Source organism: Cryptomeria japonica, chromosome 4 (assembly GCF_030272615.1).
Source record: "Cryptomeria japonica chromosome 4, Sugi_1.0, whole genome shotgun sequence".
NCBI lineage: Eukaryota > Viridiplantae > Streptophyta > Pinopsida > Cupressales > Cupressaceae > Cryptomeria > Cryptomeria japonica.
The window spans coordinates 189,442,691-189,459,016 of NC_081408.1; the positions used below are offsets into that span (position 1 = coordinate 189,442,691).

General features: G+C 33.0%; 1 pseudogene; it reads right to left on the reverse strand.

Annotated features, from left to right (window-relative positions):
* The window catches only part of LOC131027787 (probable nucleoredoxin 1-1), a 166,272-nt pseudogene that overhangs the window by 81,229 nt on the left and 68,717 nt on the right, over positions 1–16,326 (reverse strand).

Sequence of the window (16,326 nt, forward strand, 5' to 3'; positions counted from 1 at the left end):
AGCATAGAGGTAGTAAGAATTTCAGAGGTAGAGGAACCTTTGGCAAAGGGTAGAATACTACAAGAAGTGAATAACAAAAAAACCAAGAAGGAAGTGGAGACTCACAAAGAGGAACATATAGAGGATCCTTTAGGGGAAGAATCAATTTTAGGGGCAGGTTTGGAAGCTCAGGGAGAGGAAATTCAGTCTTCACCGGTAGGTGTTACCACTGCAATCAAGTTGGACATACCATGAGTAGGTTCCCGGGGAAAGCCTCAAGTTCAACAAGCTCATACATGGGTGAAAGAAGGACTCAGTTAGTGCAAGAGGAGGATACTCAAAGTGAGACCTCTCCAATCAGTAAGGCAAGGCCAGTGACAAATGGAGAAAATTTAATGATGAGAAGAACAATGCTAAAGATACCCCAAACTCAAGAGCCACCACAAAGGAAAAGTTTATTTAGGACCACTTGTAAGTCACATGGGAAAATTTGTAAGGTGATTGTGGATTCTGGTTCCACAGAGAATATTGTCTCAGTTGAAATAATGGATAAGCTCAAGCTGAAAAGATTACCTCATCTCACTCCCTATAAGGTGTCATGGCTCAACCGGGGTCAACATGTCTTAGTTGATGAACAAGCATGGGTGGACTTTGAGATTGGTGACTACAAAGACAAACTTCTATGTGACATATTGCCTATGGATGCTTATCATTTGCTTTTGGGTCATCCTTGGCAATATGATGTGAAAGCCTGTCATGATGTCTAGAAAGGAATAGTTACCTTATCACCAAGAATGGAAAGAAGTATCAAATGGATCCATTACCTAATCCAAAGGAGGAAAAACAAGTAGGGTCAAGTGTTATGTTTCTGAGTTAAAAGACCTCTACAAGGATGATAAAGATTTTGCAAAGATATATGTTGTTTGTTCTAATTTTTCTAACATTTCACATGTCTCTTATTCAGAGTATATGATACAAGAGGGTTTTCTATTCAAGGGACACCTTCTTTGCATTCCCCAATGTTCTATGAGGCAAAACATAATCCAAGAAAAGCATCAAGGAGGTCTAGGAGGTCATTTTGGCATAGATAAAACTATGGAGCAGGTTAGTAGGTTTTACCGTTGGCCCAAGTTGCAATAAAAATTGAGAAGATTTGTAGAACAATGTGCAATCTATCAAAGAGAAAAGGGTTCATCAAATAATGCAAGTCTATACCAACCTTTGGTCATACCTCAGAGGCCTTGGGAATGTTTGAGCATGGATTTTGTGTTAGGCTTACCAAGAACTCCAAGGGGATTTGACAGTGTGTATGTAGTGGTTTATAGGTTCAGCAAAATGGCACATTTTATACCTTGCAAGAGAACCAATGATTCCACCTATATTGCAGGACTCTTCTTCAAGGAGATAGTTAGAATTCATGGCCTTCCAATTAGCATAGTCAATGATAGGGATGTGAAGTTCTTAAGCCACTTTTGGAGGACACTTTGGAGAAAGCTGGGCACAAAATTATCCTTTTCATCTTCCTATCATCCTCAATTAGATGGTCAGATAGAGGTAGTAAACAGATCCTTGGGTAATCTATTAAGATGCCTCACCAAACAACATGGGTAAACTTGGAATTTAGTACTCATCCAGGTAGAATATGGATACAATGACTCAATTAACCAAAGCACAAGTAAAATTACCTTTGAGATAGTGTATGGATTTCATCCTACGGGCATACTAGAGCTCAGAGATCTTAGTTCTATGGCACCTAAGAGTGCACAAGGTTAGAATTTTGCAGAAGGTATCAAAGAAGTGCATGATAAGGTAAGGCAAACCTTACAACAAGAAGGAATGTGCAATTTAAGATTGGAGATTTGGTCCTAGCATACCTAAGGAAGGAGAGACTTCCAAAAAAGCAACCTACTAAGATATTGATGAAGAAGATTGGGCATCTCAAGTTGGTGCACAAATATGGTCAGAATGCATATGAAGTTGAACTCCCTCCCATCTTGGGTATTTATCTTATCTTTAATGTATGTGGTCTCTATCATAGGGTATTGAAAATTGGGTGAGAGATTTGCCACCATGCCAACTGGTCAAGTTGGAAAGTATCTTGGACACCAAGGTAGTAAAGAAGAGAAGGAAAGGAGTATACAAGCATTATCTTGTCAAGTGGGAAGGGTTACCTGAATCAGAGGGTATGTGGATGTCAGAATCATATATGCTTCAACATGGTGTGGAAATTGCAGACCTCTTAACTCAAAGGACTTGAGTTCTTTGTCCCAGGGGAGTATGGTACAGGGCACACACATCACTCCAAGAAATTCTGGTTTTTTCTAAGTCTTTTTGTGTCTATCATGTTGTAATAATTGGACCAACCATTTGGGACTCAATGAAGCCATGGTTGAGTTGTCCAAAATTTTGTTGTGTTCAGGATGTTGATATCCTATAAGTTGTAATGTTGATGGTGAACATAGGTGCACTACTCTAGAACAGGTTCATTATGTAAGAGGGTGCAATAAATTGTTGTTAAGTCTCCTAGAATGCGTTGAGGGCCTTTTTGAGCCTTGGAATTCACTTGAGTGCAAAGTTGCATTCTTAGGTTGAAGAGATGTAAAAGTTGCATTTTTTATGATTGGCATTGAAAAGTTGGTTCAACCAACTAAATCGGGTTGTTTAAAGCCAAAAACAACTTCATTGTATGGGTTAGAGGACCTGGAATGTAAAGAAAGTTTTTGAGTTCTAAGGAAATCTTGTTTGGACACCGTTTTGACAGTTTTCTTTATTTTTTTTGTTGCATTGTATGGTTCAGTACGAACTTGTCAGAAGAATCTCATTGCAGCATATGAGAGTTTTTTTAGTCTAATTTTTAATAAGGTAGATTATCAAATTTGGTTGTGTCTAGTTGCAAAGATCTAATCCATTCTCTGTGACTAGGTGTAAAACCCTTGCAAACTAGGGATTAAGGGTAAAATGGCTCTAACCTGAGCATCCATTGATGGCACCAGTTGAAATCATGTGGAATGATAGGTTAGCATCTATAAATATTTTTAGAGTAGGTCTTTTGGTTTTTCAGGCCTTTGTGGTGTTTCTACAATGATACCCTAGGCTCACAGCTAGGAGTTGGTGAGTTTAGGAAAATAGAAGATGTGCGATTTCAGAGGACATGTGGATTGGTGGAATAAAATTTAAGACATGGTTGGAGACCCCTATGAGTGCCCTTAAATAATCCATGATCATTTTTGGCAGATGTTTTGAATGGTGAAGCTTTCCAAAGCCATCTTTGCAAGTCACCTGGGTAGGCCTAAAACCCTTGAAAATAGAATAGTTTTGGTTACCCCATGTGTACGGAGAACCCAGATGGAATTTTCAGATATTGTATGTAACTCTAAAAAGGGTGTCCATAAGTGTAATTTATTTGTAGCCTTGTGTGGGAAGTTTTGAAACAAGTCCTAAAAACCGCCATAGGAGGGCTAATTGTATTAGGCCTATTTGGAGCCTGTAGAGCCAAAGTGAGGTTGGGAAAGCTTGGAGATGGGATTGAAGGTGATAAAATCCCTAAAAGACATCAAAGACACTATGTAAGTTCATGTTTCTCACATAGAACATGTTCAAGAAGTAAGATCCTTTGCAGAGGTTGTTGAAGCCTTGGGAGTGTGTTAGGGCTTGAGGTGGAATCCTCAATAGGAAGAGTTGGTTGTTAAATATCAGTGGCTATACCTTGCAGGAAAGCCAAAATGAATTAGGCCTTAAAGGTCTAACTAGAAAACCCCTACCAAGTACCATTGGATGGGCTTGAGGAGTTAGAGGGTTGATGAGAGCAACCAAGACCACTAGGTGATTAGGATCTACTCCAAGAATATCTGCATAAAAAAACCAACATTTTAACCAACTAAACTCAACCCCTTGAACAAGGACATTTGCTCTCTCTCTCTCTCTCTCTCTCCACACACACATATATAGATATAGATATAGATACATACATACATACATATATGCACATACATGCATATCTATATATACATATATACATATGCATATATGTATATGTGTGTATATATATAAATGTTTATGTGTGTGTGTGTAACTTCAACTAAATGTATAGATTCAAAGATATTTTAATAGATAACATGTGTGTCTCTAAGATGGGATATGTCAGCTAAACATAAGTAACACATTCTAAGTGTTGACTATGTAGGTGGCTACTCCATGTAGATCCCCCTTAACTCGTCATTTTTCATAGTTTTTTAATCTAATCAGATGGAAACTTGTTTCAAGGAAGAGGTTAGCTAGAATATTTTAAAAACGTGTTTTAAAAATAAAACTTATAACCTTTCTCAAACATCACCTTATGCAATTTGTTCAAGATTCTTTAATCGTGTAATATATTTTAGTTGCAAACAATTATAAAATAGAAATAGTAGTACATTATACTTATTAAATTATATATTCATATATATTTTAAAATCCAAAGAAATTTATTTTTGACATATAATAATAAAATACATTACAAATGTGCACAATAATATGATTGACAATTTACACCTATTACTTACTACAAAAATTATTGCGAGAAATTGGGAGTAGATCTAGGCTCCAACCTATCTTGCTAACTTTACTTCGCCTCATATCTCTCCTATTACAATTAAAAAAATAAGACAACAAAGAAACGTTTTAACGATTTTGAAATTAAAATTGCATTATAGTTGGTTTTGAAAATTTGTGTTATGTAATATATATGATGGAACAAAGATTAGAAGATGAAATAGTATTGTTTGTTGTTATTGTTGAGAAGATTTTTCTTAATGATTTTTACATTTTGATATTAGATAGTATCTTGTAATATGATTTTATATTTCTATACATAATATGTTTTTATGTTCACCCTTTGGGATTTTTAAGGAACTTATAATTATTCTTTATCTCCTCTATAGGAGATAATGATCTCTAAAGAGCAAAAGTGCCTTATATTTTATTATTATCTATAAAAAATGCCTTGTATTTTTCCATCTCTTGATATTCATAATTTCCACCATCAACATTCTTCAAATACTTATCAACGCTATTTGTAACCTTTCACAAACTTTGCAAAGCTTCCTCAACTTTGACAAATTTCTTCATGGTCTCCTGACTTCAGAGGAACTTGACAACATCAATGACTCTAGATTGTCATGTACATGTTTTCAACAAGATTTCAATATTTCAATAGAACTGTTGATGATTATATAGGTCTCTAGAGTCTCTAAATACCTAATATAATGCCCCAAAACTTGCACACTTCATATTAACTTTTTAAAATTCTTTACATTCTGATCTGTAGTTCATTCTTGAGTAGGATCCGTGATACTCAATTCATCTTGAGTGGTCTTGTAACTATTTTCAAAGATATAATTGTCCATAAGAGTCTAAGAGTCTTTGAGTTGGTGATTCTCTCTTTAACATTGCAAACTATCAAGAAAACTTTTAACAAACCTAGCACTGCCCTTTTCAATCTCTTACCACTTCCATAGAAACACATTCAAATTATCTCATTTAAACCATGCATCAGTAATCATCGAATAACAAAAGCAAATTTTTTTAATGCTGAAAGCATAAAATTGTCATAAGCTACTCGACACCAAAATAGAAATACTCCTTTCTTAAATTCCAAACCGATAAACCTGCCTTCGTTCATTTAATGGTTCATATTGTTTCCAGAATTCTCGATCTATAATTTATTGGTCAGGTTTAAACCATACACAGTAAGCAACATATTAAGTCTAGAGGATGTTAGTCAACTCTGAGTGTTAACACTTTTTAACATAGAAGTGTATTCTTAGTGTGACAACATATGTATTAAGCAACATATTAAACCTAGAAAATGTCAGTCAATTCTGAATATTTAACACTTTTAAACTTAAAAGTATAAGTTTAATGTGTGTGATTTAAGTCATTCATAAATGATTTGCGTGTTAAAACCACAAATAATACTTAAATACCAAAGATTAGACATGGGATCCAGAGAATAAACATCCAAGAGCAGCTGAAATATATTTAATAGCCAAATATGCTGTTCCATATGGTACTGTTGAGATCATAACAATACTAAACAAGTTTTAGCTCATAAAAGCTCATGTGAATAAACATCCAAGAGCAGTTGAAATATATTTAATAGCCAAATATGCTGTTTCATATGGTACTGTTGAGATCGTAAAAATGCTAAACAAGTTTTAGCTCATAAAAGCTCGTGTGCACAGCCAGAAAGAGAGAGAGAAAACAAGCTTCGGATCATTAAAGAGAGAGAGAGAAAACAAGCTTCAGATCATTAAAGCTTGTGTACTGCAACAGAGAGAAAGGGATATTATGTTCAACTGCCTATATAATCTTCCATATACTCTAGAGAAGCCGATTGTAAAAAGCCATAGGAAATCCTTACTTTCTGGCTTGCTTAAACCCTTTGACGATCATAACCTTCACAAATGACTTGTACTCCCTTGTCCTCATTCACGAAATCCTTGATTTCGACAATAACCAATCTGCCCTGTAAATCATGTCTCATTTCCATCAGAGTGGATATCCGTAAAAGCACAATCTGCATGAAGATCAAAATCACATCCTTGGCAGTAGAAAGACCAACCAAACCCATCTTCTCGACACCCATTACATCTGTAGTGCTCTCTCTGAGTCAATTCCAGAGAATGTTTATGCAGGCCATGCTTTATTTCCTTTGGATATTTCTCCACTGCTGCTTCTAATTCTTTCTCCAGCTTTGCAACGCAAGCAGCAGTAAAGGGATAAGCCTTGGCCCCATGGACAGAAAAGATGGTTCTGCCATCTTTTGTCACAGTTTCTCCATCTGGGCCAACTATGATCAAAGATGGAATTCCTTTAATGTTGAAGTACTCGCTTAGATCCTTCTTGAGTTTGTCTCCAAATGGAAGAGCTAACCATGGCATGCTTGCATAGTATCGTTTAAAAGAATATTTGCTATTGTCACTAGAGAGGAAAACAATCTCAAAAGCTTCTCCATTTTCCTTAAGCTTATTGTATTCTTTTACAAGCTTTGGTGTGAATGAATTGCAAGGTGGGCACCAATGAGCAGAAAAATATAAACCAACGGTCTTGCCTGCGAGCTCAGAAAGTGACACCTGCAGCAGAATAATGGCCAAGCAGTTTCATCTCATTTATGGCTCTACAAAGATTCTAACAGACATATTGGTTAATTAAAACATAAAAGTTATAACTCCGGATTGGCATCAAAACTCATTACAGCATTAAATGATTTGGTGGTTGTGTAAATCTAATGTTTATGGAGGTGAAGCTGCTTATTCACAGAGATGACAAACTACAGCACCTTATTATAAATATAAAAGACAATGATTAGAGATTTCCATGTGTAAACATTTCAGGAGTATATGTGGATACATCTGTGTTAAACTTTTTCCTTCCAATGTTTTAGTTTCCCCACTTCAGACCCATTCGAAGGAAAAAGAAGATTCTTCGAAGGACATTGGAAATGTTTGGGAGGAAAAAGTGGAGTATGGAAGTAGACTCAAACTGTTGGAAAGTAAAATTCTGAAAGGAGAATTGAAACATTGGAAGGAAAAAATGGAGTTTAGAAGAAGACACAAATGTTGGAAGGAAAAAGTGTTGAAGGAAAAAGTTAAAGGCAGTTGTATGCAAATATATTCTAGAACTGTAAAAGTTGTTGCTATAACAATGGAATTGGTGCATTTCAGGGCCTATACCATAATGTGATATCTGGTATTGTATTGAGGTTATTGACTACCCTTCATGTGATGGGAATAACATGGGTGGTTAGCTCATCAGGATGTGAGTCATGTCAACTTTAAGGATAGTTATATGATGGCACCATGCATTAGCAACTGCTTATATAATGAATCATACTGACTCGTAGCATTTTGGTGTTTCGGATTTTCCTATATTGATCTAGCTGTTAAGGGTATTTGTTTTTTTCTTTTGAGTTGAATATTCATTATAAATATATTATTCGTATGAGCATCAACATTATATCAATATAAGTTTCTTATGAGAGAAACATTTTAGAAATCATTTTTGGAATATTAAGAGTCACTACTTAGAAATCCACTCTTATTTAGAAACCATCTCATTTGGAAGATAAAGAGTCACAACATAGAATTCAACATTTATAGTCGCTCTAGGAAATTAAACTTGGGTTTCCACAATCATAACCCAACATGTCAAGCAACTAAACTCAACCCCTGGAACAAGAGCATTTATATATATATATGACATGTGTTATATATAATTCAAATAATTTTTACATCACTTAAATGTATGAATTCAAATATCTTTAAATAGATAACATGTGTGTCTCTGGCATGGAACATGTTGGCTGAACTTAAGAAACACATTCTAAGTATTGACAATTTATGTGGCTAGTCCATGTAGATTCCCCTTAACTTATCATTTTTCATATTTTTTTAATCCAACCAAATGGAAACTTGTTTCAAAGAAGAGGTTACCTAAAATATTTAAAACCTTTCTCAAACGCCAGCTTATGGGATTTGTTCAAGCTTCTTCCATCATGCAATGTATTTTAATTGCAAACAATTAGAAAATAGTAATAGTAGTACATTATAATTCTTAAAGTATATACTCATATTTATTTTTAAATCCATACAAATTTATTTTTGACATATAATAATAAAATACACTACAAATCTCTACAGTAAGATAATTGACAATTTACATTGTGAGATGTTTGGACTAGATCCAGGCTTCAACCTCTCTCGCTAACTTTACTTCACCGCATATCTCTCTAGTTACAAGAAAAAAAATAAGACAACAAAGCAATATTTTGCTTACTATCCTTTATATTTAAATTCATTTATAAATAAAATAAAATTTTGAATTAAAATATATGATGTTGTAAAGATTTTGAAATTAAAATAGGCATAGCATTACAATTGATTTCAAAAATTTGTGTGATATAACATATGTGGTGGATTAAAGATTAGAAGATGAAATAGTGTTGTTTGTTGTTATTGTTGAGAAGATTTTTTCTTGATCATTTTTTACACTTTGATATTTGATAGTATCTTGTAATTAAAAATTTCTATTTCTATACATAATATGGTTTTCTATGTGTATACATAATATGTTTTTATGTTCATCCTTCTTGATCTTTAAGGAACTTATAATAGAGTAATGTTAGAACCATTCACGAGATGCTTCTACCCTAACAAAAGTGCCTTGTATTTTTCCATTTCTTGATATTCATAATTTCCACCATCAATATTCTTCAAATACTTATCAATAGTATTTGTAACCTTTCACAAACTTTGCAAGCTTTCCACAAGTTTTGAAAATTTCTTAATGGTCTCATGGCTTCAAAGAAATTTGACAACATCAATGCCTCTAGACTATCTTGTGCATATTTTCAACAAGATTTTACTAGGACTTTTGATGATTATATAGGTCTCTAGATTCTCTAAATATCTAAAATAATGTCCCAAAACCTATACACTTCATATAAACTTCTTGAAATTATTTACATTCCTATGTTTAGTTCAATTTTGAGTAGGACCCTTGATACTCAACTGATCTTGAGTGGTCATGTAACTATTTTCAAAGATATGATTGTCCATAAGTGTCTTTGAGTTGGTGATTCTCTCTTTAACATTGCAAGCTATCAACACTACTTTTAACAAACCTATCAATGGCCTTTCCAATCTTTTACCACTTTTGTAGATTTTTCACATACTTGACAGTGGTTCTATGTGAATGAATGTTAACATTCTAACTTGATAGTCTTATTGATGCGAAGGATAATTAAACCATTTCCTTGCATTCTTCTTTGTATACCTTTCCTTCCTCTTCAAATTTACTAAACCCTTTATTAGATCTATAAACTCTTCCAATGACAATGTAAACCTATTGTTTCTTCCCTGACAATTTTGTTAGCTTTGACTTCTTTGTGCTCGACCTATCCATCGTGCCATTACTCACTCTCATTGACCCTTTATAAAGATTAGTTATATTTGAAAAAACTTTTCTTGTGATAATTGATATTATTTTCTTTGATTTGCACATTGCCTTCAAACTATCTCATTATTTCATTCACACATAATTGCTTGGAGCATCAATTTAATAGTTAAAAAGGGTTTTAGATAGCCTCATAAACTCCATAAAACGTTCAAACTTTTGGGACACTGAAACAAAACTATGCACTTATCTTCACCAATCCCTTCCCTAGGGTTTTGATAAGTATTGGGGTTTAACAAGACTAACCCTTTTACTTTTTAAAGCCCATGTACTCATCATTTTCTTGTTACAACAAATACTACACTATTTTTGTAAAGTTGAACATTTGTTCATTGTTAATATTGCAATGTAACTATCCCAAAGGTTTTCATATATCTTTCCCATGCTTGTAAACTTCTCTTCGTAATGACTTATAAATCTTCAAAATATTATGATAATCTTCTAAACACTATTTCATTGATAAAATCAACTCCTTACCTTGGTTTACATGGGCATATTCTTCACAAATAGGTTGACAAGACCTTAGATGTTTCAATGAGTCTCCTTCGTATAGGATTACAACTTCAAACCTATTCATTCTCTTCCCTTGTTCTATCTTGATGATGATACCATAAGGGTATTTAGGAGTCCATACATGTGAAATAGTGATGCAGATCTATATAATATCAAGTGTTTCCTGTAGGGTATTTATATCCCTTCTTCATTCTGCAATGATTTCCACATCCACATTATATAAATGTTCTAACTAGCCTTTAGCTTGGTTCTTCATCTTCTCATGTAACTTCTTACTTGTCAAATATAATTGACCACCACATTTTAAGTAACAATTCTTATTAATTTATGGCTTAGATAAGACAATACGCATACACAAACGCAGAAAATTAAAGTTATAAGAAATGCCTTCATATATTCAGGATTAAAGTCGACATGACAAGCTTGTCTTCGCTGATATAAGGGTTCATATTTTTACTGAAAATCCTAAGCTCTATAAGTTATTTGCAATTTAAAACACCAAAGATTAGACACGGGACTCGGAGAATAAATATCCAAAAGCAGTTGAAATATATTCAGTGGCCAAAGACCCTGTTCCCTGTGATATGTTGAGATCATACAATACTAAATAGTTTTAGTTCATCAAAGCTTATGTTGGCAACCAAGAGAGAGAGATTGAAAAATGCTTCAGACAATAAAAGCTTGTGCGCAACAATAGAGAAAGGGATATTCTGTTCAAACTGCCTATACAATCTTCCAAATACTATATTGAGAAGTCTATTGTAAAAAGCCCTAGGAAAACCTTTTTTTCTTGCTTCCTTAAACCCTTCGACAAGCATCTCCTTCACAAAATGAGTTATGTCCCCTTGCCATCATTATCAAAATCATTGTCTTGTATCTGTCGTTTCTCATTCCCATCAGAGTGCTTATCCTTCAAAGCACAATCTGGATCAAGATCAAAATCACATCCTTGGCAGTAGAAAGACCAACCAAACCCAACTTCCCGACACCCATTACAAATGTATAGCTTCCTCCGAGTCAATACCAGAGAATGATTATGTAGGCCATGCATTATTTCCTTTGGATATTTCTCTACTTCTGCTTCTATTTCTTTCTCCAGCTTTGCAACACAAGGATCAGTAAAGGGATAAGCCTTGGCCCCATGGATAGAGACAATCATTGTCCCATCTGTTGTTACAGTTTCTCCATCAGGGACAACTATTATCAAAGATGGAATTCCTATAACGTGGAAGTACTCGCTTAGATCTTCTCGAGTTTGTCTCCAGATGGAAGAGCTAACCATGGCATGCTTGCATAGTATTGTTTAAAAGCTTGTTGGCTTGTGTCACTAGAGAGGAAAACAATCTCAAAAGATTCTCCATTTTGCTTGAGCTCATTGTATACTTGTATAAGCTTCGGGGTGAATCTTCGGCATGGTGGGCACCAATGAGCAGAAAAATATAAGCCAACTGTCTTGTCTGCGAGCTCAGAAAGTGGCACCTGCAGAAGAACCATGGTCAAGAATTTTAATCTCATTTATGGATCTACTAAGTTTCTAACACACATATCGGTGGCTTGCACCCATTACAATGCAAAGGGTTGATCAAAACTGAAAAGCTATAAGTCTAGATGGGCATCGAAACATATTAAAGCATTAACTAATTTGGTTATTGTGTAAATCTACTATTAAAGGTGGTGAAGCTGCTTGATCACATAGATGACAAACTGCAGCACCTTAAAATAAATATAAAAGTTAATGATTTGAGATTTCCATGGGTAAAGTCCGAATTATTAGAATAATGTTGTTAATGATCCTCCAACAAGTATTAGGGTAACTTCTCCTGACACCAAAATGGGTCCCTCCCATTTTTCTTACAAAGAACTTGTTGTGATCAATCTTTTTCATCAGTCCTATTATCCCATTCCACTTATCTTTGTATTGGCATTGTCCTCCCCATTCCCAAATATTTTATTAAAACCTATCTTCTTATCTTTCTAAAAAAACACTTTTATTGACTGAACCTTACCTATCAATCCCTTGGTCCATCACTCTAGATCAAAAATATTACACCGCTTGATCTATTTCAAAATGATGAAGTTATCACAAGCTTTATTGGACTCCAAGAGAAGAATACTTCCCAAAGAGACCATAGAATGAGATTTGAAATAACTTGGACACATTCACATATCCCAAGGAACCTATGCAAATACTTATAATCCCACATTCAAAAAGTCTAATTACTAGGTGATCCAAATGCAAAAACATGAAAAAAATAAAAAAATTACCTATCCAATTCTAAATTCATAATCTAAACATGGATAAGTCATATATATATATATATATAGTTGAAAAAATAGTAATAAAAACAAAAAATCTATCTAACTGATAAAAGCATTCTTATGGTACCTTGAGAAAGTATTGTGATGAAAACGCATTTTTGGACATTATCAGATGTCTTTGTGTACTAGAGACACTTGAGAGAAAGCTTCTTCGAACCAATTATCCCATACAACCTTCACAACTATTAATGAGTCATCCATATCATAACAGTGTCTTATTCACATCCATCACATTTGCATTCCCATGCCAACATACCTATCCTCATTCCTACATTTTTTTTACCTTGATAATGATGTTGACAAGATATTGAAACATATTTTTAGCTATCCTTTGGTATGTCCATTTTTCTATGGCAAGCAATTCAACCTAGGGTTTCAACACACAACATTTCCCTGTATCTTAGTAGAGATGGATCTAAAAAAGGGCTTTCCAAGTGATTTATTTTTTAAGTCTAGAAGAGGAATTTGGCTGCAATCAATGGATTATGAGGGCATCCCCTTTCAATGTTGTCACTGTTATCAGATGGGCCATATAGTTGCAAACTGTTAACAAAAGAAATCAAAATAGCAGGGTTCATGGTGGAAAGATGTCTCTGATACCCATTATGTGTTGGAAAATAGCAATCAAAATGATCTCTCACAAGCCTCTACGGGGATAGATGTAACCACATCTCTATGTGTTGACACTTCTTCTTCCATTCTTGAAGATGTTTTAGGGGCTTTGGCTAATGCCAACATTGATGGTAGTTCCAAGATCGACATACCAAAAAAATACAATAATCAAGGAGTGAGAGGAAAACCTAACCCAAAGATAGTTTGTGAAGATGGGAAGAATGAGAATGTAAATCAATATTGTGTAAGAAACCCAGAGCTTTGGCTAGTTCCTATTGATGAATACAAGAAAGAGCTATATGAAGTTAGGGGTCAGGAGGAGGGATGGACAGAGGTGAAGAGGAAAAGAGATAAAAGGGTCAAGGATAATATTTTGTTCAATATGCTTCTCCGTTCTCGTGATAAGAATGGAGTTAAAACAAATTGTAATGGTTGACCTGTTAAGGGATCTTGCACTTTGGTGCATTGGTTGTCTGTGGAGGGGGTTCCCTTGTTGTAACCCCACCTGGTTCAGGCAAAGATTAAATCCCGATACTTTAATATTAAAAAGAAACAATTACCAATCAAAATAAAAAATTGTATATTACAAATTTTTGTCATTGTCAATATAAAGATGTACTTAAATATGGAGTACATATTTATTAAAATTGTATATAAATTAAAATATGAATATGTCTAAACCCTTTTCAATGGATATAATTAAGATATTATGTTGATTTGTATTTAAATTTTTAATAAAGTTTGTTATAGAAAATTATATAGAAAAAAATTACACTTCAAAATATAGTCTAATATAAAATAAAATTACAAGATAAAATTGTATCCTTGAGAGTAAAAGAAAACATCACTATTCCATCACACAAATATCCAAAACAAATTGTTTAACTTATTCGAATTCAAAATATTTGCTCCCACTAAAACTACACATCATATGTTTATTTTATTTTATTTTATAAATGAATTTAAATATAAAGGACAGTATTTAAATATAAAGGACAGTAAGCAAAATGGTGTTTTTCTATCTTATTTTTCTATTGTAATTAAACAAATATGAGGTGAGGTAAAGTTACCACAAGAGGTTGGAGCCTGGATCTACTCCCAAATTTTTGTAGTAATTTTTGTAGCAAGTTATTGGTGTAAATTGTCAATTATCTTACACTCAGGTTTGTAATGTCAATTATCTATCAAAAATACATTTGTATGATTTTTAAAATATATATGAATATTTGATTTAATTAGTTAATATTACTATTATTATTTTATAATGATTTGCAATTAATATATAATGTGATGGAAGAAGCTTGAATAGCTCTCACAATTTGGTGTTTGAGAAAGGTTCTAAGTTTTATTTTAGAATTAATTTTAAACTTTTTAGCTAACCTCTTTCTAAAAGAAGTTCCCATGTATCATTTCTTTCTTAAAAAATAAGCTAAACATATCTGAGTAGGAATCTAATAAATTTCATGATAAAAATTGCTCCTCCTTAAGAAAACAACAAAGAAAATAAGAATCTATGTCTAAAGGTGATGGCAATATGTAGTTAATCTATTTCATCTAAAACCACATTTCTATTTTGAAGGAAATGATGAGATCTTATGCTACCTTCTCTGACTCATTCAATGTTTAGAGTGTGTTGATTAATATCAGTAAGACATGATTCTATATGAAAAATATTTTGGAGTGTGTGATTAAATATAATTTACATGTTTTAACAATCTTCCATTAAATTTGTTTTATTACACATTTGAACTATTTGATGAGGAACACCTATTAAAAAAAGTAGTATTATTATTTAGTCATATACAAATAAGGAACATTCAATGCCAATACCTTCTTGAAAATTTCAATTTATTGTTTATTTTAAACTCTCTTGATTACCTTTGTCCATACCTTTCCTATTAAAACCTTGTCTCTCAAAATGATCAAAATAATTGCAATATTAGAAAACATGTCCTTTACCCATCATTTTCCATAATAAGATGTCTTTCACAATTCTTTCAATAAATGAGATGAAGTCTCACAAGCTAAAAATACTTTTCATCTAATGATGGTATTCTTCAAAGTTTCATTTCTCAACTTTGTAGAGATAACATTCAATATAATGTTTACAATTTTCAATGATCTCTATAATCAAAATATACATTTATCTCAAAAATAATTTTAAAAATCAATGTTTCAAAATTTTAAATTTAACAAATATCCCTATGATTAATGTTAAAACTCTTAAGATTTAGTGACAATGTTTCTACTTAGTACTACATTTTTTTAATATTTAGTATCAATCTCTATGATCAATGCTACAACATTTTAGTTTTTCCAATGATCTCTATGATTAATATTATAACATTTTAGATTTAACATCGACCCCTATGATCACTACTACAACTCTTTAGATTTAGTGATAATCTGTCTAATCAATACTATAATTTAATAAGATTTATTATTAATATTTATGATCAGTATAACAATTTTTTAGATTTAGCAATATCTTTATGATCAAAGCTATAACATTTTAGATTTAGCAAGAATCTCTTCAATCAATCCTACTAATTTCATATATATATATATATATATACAATCTAATTGGAAATCTCATGCCTCTACATGGATGAAATTCAAATGGCCCTTAGCTACTTTAGTGTCTTATGAAGGACACTCCCCCTATAAACCCAAACACACAACAACAATAGAGAAATAAATAAAAATTGCAAGAAATAAACACATGCTCTATATTATCTCAAGGAAGTGAATCACAACATTCAAAAAATAACACGCTTCAATGACATGGACTTTCTTAGTACATAAATCTAAAAGCAAGGGCCACAATCTATATTACTAGAATTGTGTTCTATAACCCTCATTTACACCATTACTTAGCACCAATAACTACCTTAGAATATTTTGGAAAGT